We start from the raw sequence: 15,638 nt of genomic DNA, 5'->3' as shown, positions 1-15,638 counted from the left end.
TATTTACCCCTAGAAGGATGTGTCTTGGCACTTCCCATAACTGACTCAGACAGCTAATGGTGTGGTCTTGGCCTGTGAAAATTTAAGATAACAGAATACTCTCAATACTAAGAGGTAGAGCCATCATAAATCAGTGCACCACTTTCATCTTTAAAGAAGGAAGATAAAATCAGTTCCTCTTTTCCTGACGGATGATGGAGCTAAACCCCCTGAAGAAGTCATAAAGCGTAGGTGGGGGCTGTTTTGCCTCACAATTCCTACTGACAGCCTTGTTGTAGGGCTCCTTCAGTTTCTTGATCTTTATATGACAATGGTTGTGAAGCTATGAATGGCTCTGCTGGAACTGTCAGTGAGTGATCAATGATAAATAAGATCATTCTTAGTGGTTTTCTTATGTCTGTGGTTCTCTGGGTATTCTTCCAAATGGCAAGAAAGCACAGAACTCCTCAAGGCACTACGATGCTTTCCAGCTCCCAGATTTTGGACTGTGGTGCAGCACACAGTGTAGGGTGGCACCATTAATGTATTAGAGGCCTGCCAATCTTTCTCAAGACAGGGACGTTTTGCATAAGCACCCATGTGTGAAGTATAATGACAGCATGATGCAGCATAAGCATCGTTCTGGTCTGCTGCACAGCTTTGCATGTGGTTGATTGACTGGCACTGCTCTGGGGGGAGATGCACCAAAATGCAGTCTGCATGGGTTGCATGAGCAGCGTCCTGTACGGTGATCTCATGGGCAGATACCCTTAGGGCATAGTGTGCTGGTGTTCCACCTGAGGGACCCTCAGAGAACACTGGAAATGCTCCCTGAGCTCTACAGATCTTGCAGACTGTAAAGAGTTTCAGGGCTCAAGGACCCATGTGTCACTAATGCAGGACAATACAGACCTACCAAAATTTCTTTGGTGGTGCTGGGAGAACTCCTGTCCCCTCTGCAGTACAGGCAGACAGGATCCTCCTCCTTTACATTGCCCATATGCCAGGAGAAGAGATTGAAAACTCATTGCCAGCACTGAGAAAAAAAGAAGATTGAGTGTTTGATGGATTTCTGAGCCCCACAATGAGACACACTCAATGAGTTTGTGTCCATGGTAAATGTAAAGAGCCTCTGGTGCATAGGAGCTGTGAGTAATAGAACATTCATGGACGTGAGTTCCCCTAAGTCTTTACAGAACATATTTGATTTGAGATTTTCAAAGGCTTGTTGCTTGGACCACATTTGTGCAGTGACTCTCAGGAGCAGTGAGCAGTGCATCCCTTACACCAATAGCTCTTCCACTAAATTTCAAGGCCCTGCGTCAAAGTCACACAAAGTTTTTGACAGAACAGTCTTGCACTTCTTTTATTAAGATGGACATTCTTCCATCTTCTCATTCTCACAGTCAGACCACATTTTAGTAAACAAGCAAGCAAAATACATTTCAGGTCCTTGGCAGTCAGCCAGAACAGAAAATCTCACTCAGACAGTTGAGGTTAAAAGTTGCAAGCCTCTGATAATAAGCTTAATAATAAAAATATCTGGCTACCTTAAATACATATTTCTATATAAGTAGTCAAACAGGAGTTGTGGCATGCAGTAACTTTTGCAAGCTACTAATTCCTGAGATCTTGTACCTTCTGTTTTGGTAGCTACATTCCTCAAATCATTTTAGTGGTGCAAAGCATTAGTTTTAGATGACTGAACTGAACCTCAAATATTTTATATGATAATTTATTAATTATTTATTGATAATTATTAATTAGCCGAAAGAGGGCTGAACAAATGTGAAAAACATGCGCTAAGCTTATAGCAACAGTTTAGAACGTGATGGAGTGCTTCTTGCACTATGTGGACTTTCAGATTGTTTCATTACAGAAATAAGGCATAGATTTTTTAAATTTTTACTAGATCGATCTTTCCAGATAGTACCTGTTCTAATTTCTGTAACCAAAAGGTGGCAGCATATTGTCTGCTTTCTCTTTCCATCCATCCTAGCTCAAAGCCCCTAAATAACCTTACTTGCTTGGTTTGAAGGAATGCCAGGAAGTCCAGAACAATCACGCTGACTAAGGAACACTGATGACATCTAATGTGAATCCAACTGTTTATCACCTTTACAGAGAAAGAGGAATAGAAGAAGGGCTGGTGATTTTATTCAGTTGTTTCAATGACAGTCTGATTGACTTTCGGATATGTGAAGAAGAGTTAAATTTCATCTCAGTGGTATAACTTCAGGAGGAACACCTACCTATAGCGCCTAACACTTTTATCAATGATCATGGTAGTTGAGAAGCCTGTACCAATGGTATCTGACATACTACTGATCTCTCAGACTTCAACTCAGTTCTGTTCCTACTTAGCAACTTCCTTTTTTCTTAACTAAACGAAATGCTGGTGGGCATCCAAAGGAGCAGCAAAGGGAGGGTGAATACTTTTACAGTGTGAATACCAAGGTGAAAAGGGTATGAACGTACCAGCTGAGTTTTGCTGCATGAGTGCATCAGTTCATAGGCTTCTGGAAAGATACCCAGAGAAACTCATTTTCCATTTTGGCTGGTACAGAGATGTGGAGGAGGAGGAAGGCAGTCTGAACCATCACCTGCTCGTAGATCTGCAGGGATACTCTACACTTGGCGTGTTGCCACAAGTCCTCAGGAAACACAACGGCTACAGAACACTGCAGTGTGTGTCCTTAATGACTCAAGACACCTGCAAGCATATCAGACTGATTCTTGCTCTCTACACTGCCTTCTCATACTCAAACTCAGAGTCTCAGTCATGATATCCCAGCTGCTCTGTGGCCTGGCCTGGGGACTGTAAAAGACACTGCTCTGGGTTGTTGGCTGGCTGTTCTGAGATGCACCATGAAGCTTTTTAACACCAGGATAAATAAAGCCTATCTGTGCTTGAGAGAGGTGAGAACTTCAGTTACCCCCATTTGTCAGTTGGAGAACAGATGCACAGGAAGTTAAGAATAAGTCTAATCATTATGGCAGACTTCAGGGTCACGCTCAACCCCCAGCTCACCAGATACCTATACAGAAATGCCTCAAAGTACAAGCCTCAGCAGCCGTCCAGTCTGAATGCAGAAGCTTTCCTGAAGTTACATGATATACATGGCTCATCTGTCTGCTGCAGCCTGCAAGTATGAGTAGTGGTGAGCAGCAATCCCACATGGCACTGTACAGCCTGTCTTTGATGTCCATAACTAGGGGCTTGACTTAATGGAGAAAGTCAGTTCATAGACAGGGCTGGGTGGAGAATTAAGGAGAAAGACGTGGAAGCTGGAGTTGTGAAGCAAGATTCAGATGCAGGGAAGGTCACCATGGTGGCTGAGAATGTGCAATCCTTTGTCTCAATCTTACATGCCCATGGAGAAGCATTTCTTGGGAGTAGCTCAGAGACTGAAGACAAAAATCTTCTAGATATTAAGGATCATCTTGAATTATTATTCATCCCTTGAAATAGATAAGCGAGTTTTTGGCCTGCTCACACAGAAGCAGCATCCACTTAGCAAAAAACTCTCCAAATATCACATTCTCCCTCATAAAACTAGTAGAGGAACAATCATTTTCCTATAAGGAAAATTATAGTTCATGTTAGCCCATGAATGCAAAGTACTAAAATACACATGGCAACTAGGCCATGTAAAAGCACATATGGAGGAGGATTTCCAAGCTTTAGCCTGGGTTTATCATAAGCAGAGATGTCTCTGAAGGAGGCTGGAGCTTTTTGATGTGGTGTCTGTATCAAGATGGTCCATGCTAGCACAGCAACAGTGCATGGTTTGATATGCAGTACCTCTGTTGCTCTCTGTTGTGCACATGGCTGCTCCTGGGATGTCACTGCCTGCAGCTTGCCTATCTGTTTGATCTGTCCTTGGTTCAGCCACCTTTCCCCAGTGCCAGCATTGGCTCCCAAGGGAGCTGACAACCAAATAAAGGTCATACACATGGTGAGCCGCAGCCCCTGCAAGTCTGTTACTTGGACTGAAATATTCCCCTCTCCAAACACACTTTGTTAAATGCTGACCGTTGGAGACGGTCAAAAAGAGACTATAACTAATTTTCTTCTGTGTACTCACACACGCACAGGTGGGAAATTCCTCCGTGGATTGTCTTTTACATGCTGTCATCCAAAGGATGAGTTAATACAATTCTGCCATGCCAACATGAGCAGATTTCAAAGCTGCTTGCCTGTTGCTCCCTGTATTTCCCACCTCTTGTTGAACAGCTGGTCTGTAGAAACAGAGGAAATATTTCTGTTCAGAGATTTCAAAACCAGCTTGAAAGATAATGGACAGAGGATACCTCAGTATGTTCTCCTCTCTCCCTCAGCGTTAGTGCAGCTGGAAAACTGCCTGTACGACCGGTAAACCTCAGACCTTTTTAGACCTGAGACAGACATTCAACACATGTTCTGTTTTGAATGGAAATATATTTTCCTCTATCCCTTATTTTAAAAGCATCTGTAGTTCACAGCTACACTCAAAACTGACAAGTCTGTGTGTCAAATGGAAATGCCAACATAATATGGTGTGACACGAACAGTGCCCAAACATTTTCTTATGGCTGGTTTTGCTGGTGCAACAAACGTATTTTTTAGCACTTGGCTGCCTTAGGTGAAGATGGGGTCTTAAGACTATAATTTCGTTATTCTGGAGAGTTACCATTTGAGCTGCTATTGTACCCTCTTCTTTTTGTACAGTGATATTTGCAGTTTAACACTGGTTAGATAGAAAAGCCAGAACTCACTAATTCAGAAACATCCCACACCGCAATACCCAGTCTCTTTTCCACCTAGATAAAAATAATAGCAAAAAAGTGCAACCTGTGTTAAATTTAAATGGCTGATCTCAAGCTAAAAGGTGATTCATGACACAGTCAATCTTCAAAGCTCATTTTTATGCAAAAGGTGATAGTTTAATCCTCTGTTAAGTTAGGTGTTTCAAAAGAAGCAATTTTTAGCTCCAGCTTGGAGGAAACTAATTATCCAATACAACATCCTATAGCACAAAGAAGGGATCTCAAAGTATAGGGTGTGCATTTGCCCTCAAAGATAGTTTCACAATTAAAGCTAGGCCTAGCCCATTAAAAATAAATAAATAAATAAATAAATAAAAGTTTTGGTAGTTGCTATTAGTTAATGGGAAACAGCAGGCTTTTTGAATAAGCTAATGACTCCTGACTGTGTTTAATTACAGACTTTCTTTTAAAAAAAGGTATATCTGACACTCCCCAGTAAATAAGTAAAAACAATCCAAAATATAAAATAGTTGATGATAAATCAGCACATTTTTTTTCCCTCTATTTAAGTCTTTTTATATTTCAGAATATGTGCATGCTTTTTAGTTTAGTTTTGTTTCAGCAAGCCTGCAGCAGAAAAGCAGGTCTGCAGGTCTAAGTGATTATAATGAGCAGAGGCACTCCTGAGGTCCAGGGTAAAGACGGCTACACTGCTAGTCTGAAGCCCTAAAATTAATGGCTTCATTTTTGTCTCCCCGGAAAGAAGGTATTTATTCCTGCAGAAACCTGGCTGGAACCAGGAAATTCTGCCTCTCAAGGGAAAAAGGTCCCACATCTGAGTGGCTACTGAGAGGTTCCTTGCCTTTCTGGAAGGCAGCAGCTCCTTTTGCTGGGCTCAGAACTCAGTTTGAACCAGGAGCTAACAGCTACTGCCTCTCACAAATCCTTCTCTGAAGCTGCTATGGCTCCTGGCCCTGCACCAGCCCAACAGCATGCTGTCTGCCTGCTTGCCATCTTGGGTGTCCTGCATTGCTGATCTTTCTTCTAAATCACGCGTGAAGCCCTTCCAGTAACATCAATGCAATAGGGCACTGAATCAAATCATGCACATCAAGGGAAAAATGTTAAATACTTCTAGTTTTAAAATTGCTGAACAGATGTTCTTTGTTTTTGACTCAAAATCATTCATGTTTAAAAACAAAAACAGATGAGCCAAGTGTGAGTGTTTCAGGCTCAGAAAACCCACTGGAACCAATGAGGAATGGTAGGGTTGTTTTATTCTCACATTACTGCATCAATTATGTTTAAAGTATTTTCCCTAAATTTACTTCTGTGCCAGGACAGTGTATGAAAAAACTAGCAATGGGGGAGGTTAAGTGAGGATCACAGTAAAAGTTGTAATTCAGCTTTAACAACCAAGAATGCTCCAGCCATGTTTATCTGCCATGTATCGTGCATGCTTTTTCAAACGCTGTAGGGATCCCTGGTACTTCTTTGTTAAAAGGATAATTCATCTACTGTTACTGCAAAACCTATTTTGGTTTTCAACTGTATTGTAAAGTTGACAGAGTTTTATTATTATTATTATTTTATTTTTTAAAAAATCTTGAAAAATATTTGCTTCAAGTTGCCTGTTGAACTATCTCCCCCTATGACAACCACATTGCTCTATGTGTGAGCACACTGCCCCAGAGTGATTCAGGGTCGTATTAGATTAGACTTGAACTCATGTTAGCAAAATCAGCATATCACAAATGCAACACTAGCATAGGCATTGCAAGCATTTTGAATAATAGGATCTCTAAACGCTCACATATTTTTTCTCCTCCTAAGGCCTTTTCCACAACATAGTGGGAAAGTAAGTTCAGATACCTGCTTTCTGAGGAGAGAATGCTGCTCTCGGGATAAAAATACAGAGTGCCTGCCCAGAGAAGATTTCATGGCAAGAAAAAAAATATTTATGCAACTGAAAGCTCTGCCTTGTTCTTTTATTTCCTGTTTTGAGGTCCAGAGTTGGGAATTAGTTTGTGCATTATCACAGATCCAAACACAGCTCTTGAAATAACGCAGGGTGGTACTGAGCGGTGCCCACATTCCCAGGCAGAAGGTGGTCCTCCCTGTTGCAGGCTCCTCATCCAGAACCAATGAAAAGGGATAACCAAGTGGTTATTACCCTGTCTTTCCCAAATCCCTAAAAATAGGTAGAAATCCTAGAAAGGCCTGAGTATGGAAAAGGTGAAGAACCTCTAATTAAGGCCTTTTCAGCTAATTTAGGGCCTCCAAGGGCTCAGAGCCAGCTGTTATTTTGGGGGAGATAAATTGGGCAGATTTTTTTCCCAGCCCTCCCCTGCCTATACCTTACTATTTCAAAAAGTGTGTGTTTGTGTCTTACTGTCCCCACATATCTAATGTACACTGATTCACGCCCATTTTGATTTATTGACTGATCTCAGCGAACCCATCCCATAGGCCATCTCTGCAAGTGTTGTGAGTGTCTTCCATGCATGTCTGAAGTTCTTGAGGCAGGACTTTTAAAAGAGGAGTCCCTCTCTGTCTTTTGCACCCATTTACATCTTTGTTTATGGTCTGTACTTCTTGGAGCAAGCCACATTAGGAGCAGAAAGCCAGCTGAGCTGATGCTATTTCTGGCAGATGGGATGAGCTTGTAGTCATTCCATGACACTCCATGCCGGCCTTTTCAAAGCACTCCAATCCATTCTGGCATAGTATGCCAAACTATCAGCTACAACCCATCTTTCTAGAGAGCAATAACATTTTGGCAGAGCGGTAAAGTGGTGGAGAGGGGCACAAACAGCTCTTTCTTTGGAGTGCCTCAGCACTGCGCTTGGCTGAAGGCCCACGCCAAGGGTCAGTGTTTGCACACTGCAGCTAGGCCTCACAGGAGAGTATCAAGGGCTTAAGACACCAAAAGTGTCTAATGGTGGACAAAGAGCTAAGACAAAGAGTAATTAACAGCAGACGCCGTGTAAGGGACGAGGAAAAGATGAAAGGAGCAGGGGCAAAGTACGAAAACGAAGAGCTTGGCTGACAGATAATGCTTTGCATTTCTCTCAACCGCCATATTATCCTGAGCACACCTCTAAGCACTCATTAAAATATCTTCAATGATTTCTCTTCCTCTTCACCTTGAAAATTTGGCAGGACCGTAAATAACCTGCTCCTACTTTTAAACATAAGCACTGTTTCAAGCTATTAAAATTGTATAAGCATCTGTCCTCTTCCCACTCAGTCAGTGCTGAGTTTTGGAAGAAGCGTTCAGCTGTTTTGGCAGGCAGATTCACCTATCAGACAGACATGCTTAAGGCTTTCTGACAGTTCTGGGTTCCAGCGTAACAGTGAAAATCCTGTTTCTCCTGATTCACTGAGGTTTACATTTCTAAAAACAGTAATCCATAGAAGTCACAGTATGGGGACATGTCTGCAGAGTACCCTATGCAACAAAGTTGTATGATGACATCCCATTCCTTATGATGTGTTACCCTGATGTCCCTTGAGCAACTGTACTGGGTCTGGCTGGGATGGATTTAGTTTTCTTCACAGCAGCTCCTGTGGTGCTGTGTTTTAGGTTTGTGACCAAAACCAGTGCTGGTATCACACTAATATTTAAGCTGTGGCTGAGCACTGTCTGCACAGCATGGAGGCCATCTGTTTCTCTCTGTCTCCCCAGTGAATAGATTGGGGGTGCACAAGAGGTTGGGAGGGGATACTACAAGGCAGATCACCTGAACGAACCAGAGATGTCCCATGCCAAATGGCATCATGCTCAGCTATTAAAAGGGAGAGGAGGGTGGAGGTGAGGTTTAGGAGTTAGCACTTTTTTTTTTTTTTTTTTTTCCCCTCACAGGAACTGGCTGAACTTTGGTCTACCTGTGGGAGGTGGTGAGCAATCACCTTTGCATCACTTGTTTTGTTTTCTATCTCTCTTCTTCACTTATTAAATAATTTTAATCTCAACCCATAAGTTCTTCTTGCTTTTAGTCTTCCTTTCTCCTGTCCCCCTGGGCATGAAGAAGTGATCAAGTGCCTGTGTAATGCTTAGCTGGATAGCGGTGTTAACCCACAACAGCAGCATTTTGTAGTCCATGGACTTTTGAAGTCAGGCTGTCTGTTTCTTCCTCAGAGTGCTGTATATCATTGTTGACATTTTTGAGAAAGTCTAGAAAAAAAAAAACAACTTATTTTTCAACACCACATATAAAGCATTCTTGTCAAACACAACTATAGCAATCTTGTCCGAGGACTTTGAAGTTTTAAGAAAATGGATCTTTACTCCACTTTTCCAGCCAAAATAGCATTTTTTTCTCTCCCCTACCCAACCTACTTTCTCATCTTCTGCCACTGTTGCATTGCAGCTATATTAATTTCACCTGCATACTTTTGTCTGCAACTCCCATGACCATACCTGCTCTTTTCTCCACAAAAGATCTACCTCCAATCTGACCTGTACGTCTGCTCCCCATATGCCCTTCAAACTTCTTGGCAAGATTCAATTTATCATTAATTCTTTCTTGTGTTGGTGGCTAAGTTATAGATGGATCTCTGTCCTTCTGTAGGGAAGGTTGGAAGTACAAGAAGCCTTTTCTTTGTATGGATGGGCAGCTTATAATTTTTTGTTCACGCTTTTCCTGGCTTGTCCGTTTTCTAAGATTTTCTGCTATCTATTAATATATCCATCTGGTTTAGAGTTTTTTTAATGCCCCTGTCATTGTGGCATCTTTGTTTCCCTTCAACATCCTCATCCCCTTACAATACATGCTTTTGCCTGTGGCAGGGATTTTTGTTGCTTTTAAAGTGGGTAGATGTGAAGATTAGAGAGTTCAGGAGAAAAGGGAGCATTATAGTTGGAGCATTTCAGCATTTCAGCCTCCTGGGAGGTTGCTGATTTATGAAGAGCAAGATTTTGCAGCATTTCCTACTTCTGATCCGACTTCGGATTCAACATATTTCTCCTGAAGCTGCCTTCGACAAGATTGATTTGTTCTCAGCTCTCTTAGACTGTATTCTGCATAGTTTCAGAGCTGCAGGACTGCCATGGTGTTTCTTAAATGAGTTTGATGTTGCTGGGGCATGAGCTACCACTGTGTTCTGACTGGCATTGGGAGTGGACAGTGAATGAACAGTGGTGGTTCTGGCTGTTCTCCAGCATCTCAGCCAAGATGGTGACGATTATAATGACACTTAAGGAATATTAATTGCTCTTTTGTTACTGGTCAGTGTCTAAAAACATCCCTCGTCCACGAATGAGGAATTCATTCACAGGACATTTTGAATACATGGGTAAGGCTTTAGCTGGTAACTGCAGCCCTGGTTAGTACAACATCAGGATAATACTGCACTAGCCAGCTTGCAATTTGTAGCATTGTAATTGTAGAAAAGAGGAGAAAATTGTAGAAAGGAAAAGCCACATGTCAGCTTGCAAGTATCTTGTAAATATGAACTCAGGTTAAAGATGCTGTCCCATCTCTAGAAGTGTTCAAGGATGGGGCTTTGGGTAGCCTGGTCTGGTGGGAGGTGTCCCTGCCCATGGCAGGGGTCTGGAATTGGATGATCTTTAAGGATCCTTCCAACGCAAACCATTCAATGACTCTGATTCTGTGCTGCTTTCAAACATAAATATACATCCATCTTTAAGTCATAGAGATCTTAATGTCAAAATTATCAACCATTAATGAGATCCAGGTATTGCTGTCACAAGTCACTCTGGATCAGTCTCAGGTGACTGGCTGCAAATGAGTTGGTTTCTAGAGCAGGGAATGAATTTGACCCCCTGACTATGGGTCTTCTGGATTCTGAAGCTTGAGTGTCCTTGGATAACTTTGGATAACAAATAATTTTGGGGGCAAATAGGGTCATTAATATCCTTCCAGTTTTACCAGTCTCATTTCCTTTAGTTTCCTCAGTTGCTATTTTTCAAAGCAGCCACTGCAAATAAACTGGCTACTGCTGCACTGCTTCTCAGCTAAAAGAAGGCTGTCTAACCTGTGTTAGCAAAGGCCTCTGGACTGTGAAGTCTGATTCTAGAATGGGAATCTTGGAAAAATAGCAGTTTATTGCCCTCCAGTTCAACGCATAGCCCATTCATATGCATCGGTATTTGTACAGTTGCTGCAAAGTATTTGAGACTTCTCTGTGGACTTACCAAACTACTTAAAGTTGCAATTATTATGTACCTAGAAATAGCTCAAGTACAGCTTGGAACACAGTTTATTTCCCCAAAGATGAATGGATAGGGACAGTGCAAGGAAAGGATAGCTCAGCTAAACGCTAACCCTTCTCGAAAATTACCTTGAGATCTTTAAATGCTTCCCAACTCCCAGAGAGAAGCTGAAAGATTTGACCTCAGTGTAGCATCTCATCCAAAAAGCAGTAAGTAGTTCTGACAGGGCAGGACTCCCCGAGAGCTGTATGGAAAAGTCAGAACTGGACACGAGCCCAGACTTGGGCTGCGCTGAAACTCAAGACTTTTGGGGATTTCAGATGAGCCATAATTGGACAGATAGGGACTGCAGGAATCACAGTCACTGACAAGGAGATCATTCCTAAAATTACTGGTGGGGAAAGTGGAAGGAGGGACCATTTCAATTATTTGCTGCTACCAACACATGCAAGACCTGTTCAGGGAACAAAGGAGGGCTTTGTTTCTCATTCTGGCCACTCCGACACTTCCCAAGATCTTTAAATTGGAAGGAGAAGAATAAGGCTTGCTCTGCAAATAGCTCGGATATCAGAGTGGGACAGAGCGACCAGCACGAGGGAGTTTGGCATCATTATCCCTCACATCTGCCCGAGAGCCTCAATCAACACTCCAGCCGCGCCGTGCTGCACCAACAAGTGCAAACACAGCGCCTGCCCTGCAGCGTTCACAGGCTGGCATTTAGGTGGGATGACAAGGGGGGGAGCTGGGGAGAGGTGTGAGACAGTGTGATATTGGTATAACGAGCACATTTGCATGCCGTCAGCAGTCGCAGCCAGCTTTCTCCCCAGGCTCTGCCAGGTGGCCGTGCTCTGTAGGATTCATGGCAGAGGTAGAGCTGAAAAGGGGGGCTGATGGAGGACAAGATGGTACCTTCGTGGGGAGATTTTTGCCGTGATTGAGAGGGCAGGCTGTAAGAAAGCATGAAAGTGTCTGCAGGAGAAGTGACAGAATCTGTTATCTTTAGTGAGGGAAGAAAGTTTTCTGCCGTGACAAAGTATTAGATTTAAGAGCCAAGGAGAGACCAAGCAGTGAAGAGGCTTAGACGAAAAGACTCAAGCTTTTCTCCCCATCCCACAGAAATATTTATAGTATCAAAACATGTGCTATCAAGATGAAAAATTGAAATCTCAGAAGCATTGCTTTGATGTTTTTTAGCTGCTGGGGATCTTGAAAAGAAATCCATTACGTTCAACTTCATCATAAAAAGAAACTATAAATTCTCACTGCTCACCTTATGAATGGTCCCCACAGGGCAGCAGGGGAGTCGGGACCTTTCAGCTTTCACCCAAATGTCACTTTTCACACTCAGCCTGAGCTGTTACGTGACCATCACTGTGAGATCCCCACTGAGCACTGCTGTGCCGCCCCAGTCCTGGTGAGTACTTGCACTTTTGGGTACCCTAGGGCTAGCATCTGCACCACCCACGTCTCCTGCAAGAGGGAAGTAAGACTAGGAAAGATTTTATCATGGTTGTACCGTCCTGATGGGAATGGGCTCCAATATCCTTAAGGTAAAGAGCTGTTCCCACTCTTCAGTTTCATTAACCGAGCATGAAATGCATTTTTATTCTGTTTGGCGTAGGTTTAAGAAGGAAATAATTTTGAAGCAGAAAGCCAGAAATAATCAATTTGAAATGTCATATGATTTTTTTTCAAAACATTTTTGCAAGTGAAAATATCCTCAAGTGGGGTGTCTTCCTCCTCTGTGGAAAGCTTCCACTTTGGTGAACTGATATTTTTTTCACTTGAGAAATCATGAGCTTCTCTGAAGAGGAAAGCTGGTGGTCAACCTGGTACAGAATGGGGAAAGGTGAATAAAGAGGAAATATGGTGAAAGCATCAAAAAGGAAGTTGGTCCTAGTGGCTGCAGGACAAGTAGATTTTGGACGAGGCAGCTAGGAATGACAAAAGCAGATTTATCTTTTTTAAAATTTAATAAGTAGTCAGAAGCTCTGGAAAAATGAATCAGGGATAACACCCAAGCTACCAGTGGCTTGCTGCTAGATGTTACTGTTATGACAGAAAAAGGATGGGACTTGGGAGAATAAGGTAAGATTTGCTGGGAATGATCAAGAGCACAGGTTAAGAAAAGGCACGTATGTTTGTATATATGTGTGTACGTTTGCTGTTTATCAGGAAGACAGGCCACGAAGTGAGATTAGATGGCTGCCAGTGATCATGAATCAAGTTTTGCATTTGTAATTTGTGTACAGGTAGATACGTAATCAGACCAAATCCTATCTGGTTATCTCTGCAAGAACAATGCTAAATCCTGTTTGCCCAAAAGAACAGTCTCTAAAAAATATTTTCCCTGTCCTTCTGTTTTTGTGATGTGCAAGAAAGGAAGTACTATAATTAATCCTCCCTTGACAGTGCTCATAGATGTGGTAACTTCGCATCGCATCAGAGTTACTTGCTGAGCAACTGGAAATCTGAGCATCTGACTTGAAAAGTTGAATTAATGGGAGCGAAATTTCCCCTAGGACTGTACAGGAGAGACAGGATTTAGAGCACATTGAAAAGAAAAAATGTTAGCCAGCAATTTAGTCATAATTCTGAGAGGGACTCTGCTCATGGCAAAGAAGACCGTGTGCCTGACCTTCCTGAGGCTGAGTGCCCCCAGCTTTTGCCCTGAGAGCATTTAAGACTGAGTCCCTATTGAACTGGCTAAAAGCAAACAGAGGGCACAGCCCCTTTGAAGGGCTGTTCATGCTTCCCAGCACTGCGCCTGCTCTCAGCTGTGCTCATTCTCTCTTGAACAACAACTGGTAGTGCCTCATTTTTGGTGGGAAATGTGTTCTGGGGAGATGAGACCCCTGAAGTTAGCTTTGCTTTGACAAAAGTACTCTGTGATCTATGCTCCGCTCCTGTATGCATTTAGCAGGAACACTGTCAGTGTGTTGTAGGATGGAGCTTGTGGGGCTTGAGAGGGCAACAGAGGTACAGGATGGAAAATGGGGATAAGCTGTGCTCTCAATTCAGACTCAGGGTCCCCCTCAGAGTTTAAGTGCCTGCACATTTGCAGCTGTTTCTGACAGCTCTGAGACTGGGATCGCGGAAACATCCAGGCACAAGTGGTACAACCCCTGTAACCCAGAACCACTCACATGGCAGCCGGGCTGAACAATTCCTGGCCTTCACCAAAATCTCAGCTGTGACATGCCCTGCAGTTCCCGAGTGCAATCCTATAGCTTTTCCTTGTTTCCCATAAAGCAGGTGTAATTCATCACGGTTATTTTCAGGCATGAGAGAGAAAGTCGCTCGAATCGGGCACCACATCCAGCTGAGCAGACTGGGGGAAAACCACTCTGTGGACTCAAGATGGATGAATCAAATGGCCCAGCTTTAAAAACCGTACCCACAGCAGGTCAGTCAGTGCTGAAGCTCCCATGTCAAAGCAGAAACCTCCTTCCCCAGACGTGGGAGACATAGCCTGTTCCTCTTTAAATCTGTGCTGTGTGCTGCAGTGCTCTGCATTGTTGCCATGGCAGAAATCTCCCCATAGTAATAACCTCTTTCAGGGAAGGTTAAAAAGAGACAGTGCACATGCTCAGAAAAGCTGCACTTGTTCTGTTAGCAGTTTGCAGCGGCCATTTCAAAGAGACCATCACAAAGGCGAGAGAGAGATCAGGTACTGATTTTTTTTCCTTTGTTGGAGGGGGTGACTTTTCTCTTTCATAGAAGACCTTGCACATCTGTCTCTGTTCCCAGATGCATTGCTGCGAGAGACCACCCTGGAAGCCTGTCGTGATTATCCCTTGCAGATAGTTAATTCCCACAGTATTACTAAGAGGCAGGAGTTAGATGTGGCCTGAGGTGACGGCTGCGCTCAGGGAGTAATTATTTTGCAGCAGAGCTCACGTGTGAAGCTGAGCTGAGGCTGGGGTGGGCAACGTGTAAGGTACCTTGAAAAAGTTTAACAGTGCATCTGCCTTGTTTTCTGAACCTCTATAGCACTGGTAGTCCACAATGAGAATAGCCTCCCATCCTACTGAGCAGCAGGCTTCTGCATGAGGAACTTTCAAAGGAGGCTGGTATTATCCTAACGTGCAGTTACTTGGAAACACTCTGCTGCATCCTGCTGCAAAGCCTTGTGCCTTTGATTGTACTTGCTTTGATCACAGGTCACCATTTACTAAAACAGAAAACAACAAGTCACTTGTTATGGTTTAAATTCCTTTATTTTAAGGATTGAAGAAATAAGAAAGAGCATCACATCAGATCACTTCTAAATAGTGGGAGGAATGGGAAACCCAGTTCTGGGGTTACAGGACTTACATTACCAGATGTATTACTTGCTATGGGCCCAAATATATTTGTGACTGTGCATGTGTGTTTCTTGCTTCTGAAATATCGTCTGTTCTTACATTTAGGTTGAAGCGCACAGAAAGGGGATGTGTGTAATGCTCACCTTTCCTGGATAAATTGCTGGTTTGCACATGCTGCAAGTGTTAGTGCAGAATTTGCAGCTTCAGATTAGCTGTGTCTGAAACAGTGGCTTTGCACGTATTGAAGAGCAGACTCGTTTCGTTCTGTTTATAGCAAAATAAGGGAAAACCTTTCCATTCCTGCCTCCCTCTATTACACCTCCAAATGTGAAATACAGGCTGTTCTGGAGAATGCTGCATTCCTGCATTCAGCACATGTGGATTTGACATTCTTGTGCAACTCTTTCAGTTAATATGTACTTAAA

General features: G+C 42.9%; 1 long non-coding RNA gene across 1 annotated transcript; it reads right to left on the bottom strand.

Moving 5' to 3' along the window:
- Window positions 1-1,761: 1,761 nt before the first annotated feature.
- Window positions 1,762-14,410, bottom strand: LOC118165938. Its single transcript, XR_004750287.1, has 3 exons — window positions 14,304-14,410; window positions 8,641-8,905; window positions 1,762-4,221 (listed from the first exon to the last, which is right to left on the bottom strand). It is a non-coding gene; the product is annotated as an uncharacterized LOC118165938 (long non-coding RNA).
- Window positions 14,411-15,638: the final 1,228 nt, after the last annotated feature.

This window comes from Oxyura jamaicensis, chromosome 4, assembly GCF_011077185.1.
Source record: "Oxyura jamaicensis isolate SHBP4307 breed ruddy duck chromosome 4, BPBGC_Ojam_1.0, whole genome shotgun sequence".
NCBI lineage: Eukaryota > Metazoa > Chordata > Aves > Anseriformes > Anatidae > Oxyura > Oxyura jamaicensis.
This window is presented reverse-complemented; position numbering and strand designations above follow the sequence as displayed.